Below are 5,192 nucleotides of genomic sequence, written 5' to 3'. Positions count from 1 at the left end.
AAAAAAAAAAAAAAAAAAAAAAAAAAAAAACTCATTGTGAGAATGGGAAAATGTTACCTAACATTAGGTTAAAAGCAGGACATGAAATTAAATATGTTTTATCTGTAAACATGTAAAAGATATATTTTTAAATAATAGAAGAAATACATCAAAATTTCAATATGGTTATATTAATTCCCAAGATTCAAAATCCTCAAACCAGCCATCAAAATCATTAAAGCACACACAAATATACACACTTAATACCTAAATCAAGGGCTATATACCATCACTCTACCACTGAAGGGCGAGTGTAAGGTTTAAATTAACATATTAGCCTGGAGGGGTGGGATGGGGAGGGTGGGAGATGCAAGAGGGAAGAGATATGGGAACATATGTATAACTGATTCATTTTGTTATAAAGCAGAAACTAACACACCATTGTAAAGCAATTATACCCCAATAAAGATGTTAAAAAATTAACATATTAAAAGAGACTGAAAAGGCAAGCAAAGCAACAAAATCTACTACAAAAAGAAACATTTCTCACCTCTTGACATTCAGCTGTGCTAAGGATGGAGACTCACTGTCAGGATTCAGAACTATACAACTGATTCACAGACAGGTCATTTACTAATTCTAATTATCTGCTCTGAAAATTCCTTCATCAACAAACATGCGTATCTTTAGCCAATTGGTTAATTATTACTGATATCAAATATTAAACGTAATAGAATCTTACTTGGGAGGCAACTCCTTGAAATAGTAAATAAGTAGATAAAAGCAATAAAATAAAACAAAGAAAATTCCACACACAGCAGCCCCATTTTTTGGGGGGTTATCAGATGAGTTCTGTTAAGTGAATTTTCCAGAAAACTGAAATGAATTTATTAAAAAGCTTTGAAAACGTTTACCCTTATAAGAATCTTCTAAAAAGACACCAATTTAATTCCTTAAACACAGTACATAGAATAAAAGTTTATTTATGATTAAGATCATCACTGTGACAGACCATGTACTATACTACTCTACAACATTGTGATTCCCTCAGAAGTTAATGATTATAGGACTGTATGTCTCCATGAAATGGCCTTAAAACGCTATCCTTTTATAGTTCCATATACTTTTTAATAGCTCTTCTTCAGTAGCCTTGAAATAAGATGACATTTCAGTTGTCAGTGCGCCTAACTCCAATGGCCAACCTTGCAAATTGTAATCTGTGGGCTGAAAAATCAGATAACCAACCCCGCTGGGGCTGCAAAATGTTAAGTTATTTACTCCAGTTAGTAGTTTCTGAATAAAGCTCATAGGCTTATTATACTTGGTTATAGTTATTTTGAAGCCTCAGGATCTCTGCTGTTTGAAATGACTAAAATCACAATCACTCAAAAAATGTTTAATCACTAACTGCAACTTACACATATTCTGGAGTTCCAAAATAATCATAATAACTGAATAGTTTGATAGTCTCCTCAAAGTTACTCAACTCACTTGTCTCTGACCAGAGAAAAATTACCTACGTAAGCTGAGAAATAACAGATGAAAAGAAAGAGAAGGAAAGAAGTGAGAAGGACAAGTTCAAATGAAATAGCCAAGTCCATACTGCATGGTTCTAGAAGGCGCAAGACTTATGATTTTGGGAAATATTTACACACAGTGTTTTTTAAAGTATAATTACAGTGGTTATCAGGATATTAACTATAGAAAACTGCACTACAGTGTATACCACATATATATTAAATAGTACTTTAAGAATCAAGACTGGGAATTCCCTCGTGGTCCAGTGGTTAGGACTCTGCGCTTTCACTGTCGAGGCCAAAAAAACAAAAAACAAAACAAAACAAAAAACATGCAAAGACTTCCAGCAAATATTCCTTGTACTTAAACTGACAATGAATTTTCATATGAAATGGCAGACTGTTTAAAAAAGCACCTGCACGTATTTGATATTTCTGGTCAAGTAATTTCCTGTAATCTGTCTAGGACACTGATTCAGGAAGAGGCAGGAAATAAAATGTACATTCTTCATATAATTAATATGTAATATAGGTATTACACTATATAGTTACAAAGTTACAGGTCTATGGAAACTAGCACTGTGTCATATCTAAAGAAAAAAATCCAGGTGAGGACATCATATTATCACTTTTGTTAATATCCTCTGATTACTGAAGCTCATTAGCTCTCATAGATCACTTCTATGACAGTAATAACTGAGAAAAAGGAAAATAAAATTTTCTGGTTAAGTTTTACTCAAGCAAAACTCAACTCACATAAGATATATTTCTCTTCTTCTTGTATTTTCTCAGTATACTTCTACCCAGTATATGGGTATTTTAGTGTCTGTAAAAGTCTGCTAATTCCTAAGATCCTCTACCAAAAACAGTTTATAAAACAAAGTTGTACGAATAAGTAACATATATTATTACAAGGATCAGATGCACATGAGAACTCTCAAGGCCCAATTCCCAAGCAAAACTTTGTAAAGTTTGCAAAGGCCATTATAGAACTGTGATCCTTTGAATCCACTGTCATTTTCACAAGCTCCTACTTCTAAAAACATAAAATAAGTAAAGAATTCACAAAGTTCCTATTAAACATCAACTTCAGTTGATTTTTTTTTGGGGGGGGGACAGGTGATATCAAGCACATCTGGGGGTGGGCTGAAACCTGTTTAAAAAAATTATTTAAGAGGAAAAATATTGCCTCACATACTGATTCCAAATTCTGGTCAACTCAAGTCACCCTCCCGCCATCATGAACAGACTATTTTTGGACCATGGCTCTGTCAACCTTCTACCATCCTTTCTTTTCTCTGCAACTTCTCCAATTCCATTTCAATATCAACCTATACACACTCCCGTGTCTCCTTTTCCTCTTTCCCACATCTCACCTCTCAACACTCACTTTTATTCCCCAACATTCCTACGTTAACCATTATAAGAGAAAACTACAGTGACCAAAACGAGTGGTCACTTTTTTTATGTGACAAGTGTGATAAATAATATTGCTGGTAGTTTGGAGAGAAAAATACAAAAAACAATCACAAAATGCTGCTTAGCAACTTTTGAGTTATATGTATGTTTGTCTGTATTAACTACTGATGTTTGTCTGTATTAACTACTGATGTATCTTCCACTCTTCAGTTGAGAACTATTTAATTAAGCTGATAACTTTTTAAACTTCTGGAAAACTCCAATATACACACTTGGGTAACAGTTTAGAACATATGTTATCAAGAAATATAAACATATAAATATAAATGTAAATAGGTAGCACAACTATTAAACATAAAAATATAAAACAAGTGACAAAACATTTAAATCTTTAAATCTTTTTTCACATGTACTTTATTTTTGTACAGAACGACCAGCATACCACTATACAGTAAAAATAATGCTATCACTCAAGCTATTTTCACAAAACTATACCACCAAAAAATCTGTACAAAAAATTTACTTTTTTAAAGCATGTATGCATGAGTCAAAAAACCGCTAAATAAAAATATAAGTGAGCAGAAAAAAATTTTACTGATTGCTAATGTTGTGACAGAGTATCTTAATAAAACACCCCTCCATTTCCTCCTCTTTGTTAAAAAAAAATAAAACACATGGAAAATATCTGGAATAATACATAGCTACCGCTAAGAGTGTTTACAGAGATTTAGAACTGAGGGAGGCAACTTGGTAGAATGTAACAGGAAGAATTTTACCCTTTATTTTTCTCTGTACTCAGTGTAGAGGAAAATAACACGTTTGTAGTTTAAAAAAAATTATGACCGGATTGCCTAATTATCTGATTAGTTTGCGATTAATTTACCACTACGAATACTAAATAAATCCAGATTGCTCAAAAATACGAAAAAAAAGTATACTATAAATTCATCTTTGATAAAACATTGAAGGGTTGGAGAGAAACTAATCTTGCGTCAAATTCATTTAAGGAAAAATTGAACTCAAGCTTTGACATCAAAGTTTACGAAGAGAAGTTTGCTTTTAAATTTGACTTAAAACATTCCACTATTGCCTTAAATACGTAAACTAAAACAATCATCCCTGAACAACAAAGATGGCAAACATAACAATAGTAATCAAAATCCTATCGGAAAAAAAAAACATCGATAATTATGAGTTAATAGGCACGTAGCAAAAAAATTAAAAGAATGGTTTTATTCTGACATCAGGTATTGTCAGAGATACAAAGGATCCCTCCAAATACTGCCAAAAGTTATCGTAAACACAAAGTTAGAGCGATGAGGAAGTTATCAATGACCAAATAAATGGGAGTAAATGATGCCCAGAGAGAAAAAATGGAATGCGCTCTATTTTAAGCGCCTGAGAAGGGGGCGTGGAGAAAGGTTCTGCAGCAGAAACAAGCGACAGAATGGTTAACAGGTCTGGAATTCTTCAGAAAATGGTAACAAGGGGAAAAACTGACAAGAACGTCTGTAAGTAAGAGGAACGGTATCCAATGTAATCCTCACGTCTGTGCTAGCACGGCTCCGTACTTCCAGTGAGACGGGGGAAGAACTATCACTGAGCGGGGGAGAAGGAGCCCGGGCTGAGCGGTGGCTTCTGCAGGTGGCGAAGCGCCCGCAGGGGGGTGGGGAGGAGGATCGTGTCGCCTCAATTGGGTCAATGTATTCCCTTCAAGACTACAGGAAGATGACGCAGCACGGCTCCCGGCACCGAGAGGCACTTGCCCCCGGCCCCTCCCTCGCAACTTGCCTTGTAGAAAGAGTTGCGGGTCCCAGGCCCCCGGAACCCAGGGCTCCGCCATCCAGGACAACTGCTCTGCCAACAAGGTCCCGCGAGAATCGGGAGATCTCGCGATACAAACCCACTAGCATCTCGCGAGTTTCCTCTAGAACCAACATGGCGGTACAGAGAAATCACTACTTCGGCATTTAGAAAGGGTTTCATTTACGAAAAGAATGTGTATAACAGAGAAAGAGCGGGAAGTCTTTTCCGCCTTATATTTCTCTTCATACCCCCCTAGTAGAGATGGAAAGCGGCAAACAACCCTAAAGCCTCCGACGACCACGGTTGCGCTACACAGACACAGCAATCTTCTGCCTCAGCCAGCCTCCGAACCTGTCACGTGGAAACATTCTCGGCGTGCCGGTCACGTGGACCACTACTAAGCGAGCGCGCGCCCTCCACCCTCCCCAGAGCCCTCCCCGCCCCCCTTCGGCCCGCGCACACGTGCGCGCG

At 36.6% G+C, this 5,192-nt stretch overlaps 1 protein-coding gene across 1 annotated transcript in view; it reads right to left on the bottom strand.

Annotated features, from left to right (window-relative positions):
* ZZZ3 (zinc finger ZZ-type containing 3) overlaps positions 1-4,773 on the bottom strand; it is a 102,066-nt gene extending 97,293 nt beyond the window's left edge. The window contains exon 1 of the mRNA XM_007458719.1: positions 4,707-4,773. The gene's annotated coding sequence lies outside the window, so the exon portion shown is untranslated. The remainder of the gene's footprint in view (positions 1-4,706) is intronic.
* Between the last annotated feature and the right edge of the window lie 419 nt (positions 4,774-5,192).

This window comes from Lipotes vexillifer, unplaced genomic scaffold, assembly GCF_000442215.2.
Source record: "Lipotes vexillifer unplaced genomic scaffold, Lipotes_vexillifer_v1.1 scaffold419, whole genome shotgun sequence".
NCBI classification, from domain to species: Eukaryota; Metazoa; Chordata; class Mammalia; order Artiodactyla; family Lipotidae; genus Lipotes; species Lipotes vexillifer.
Note: the sequence above shows the minus strand (reverse complement) of the source record. Positions and strands in the feature narration are given on the sequence as shown.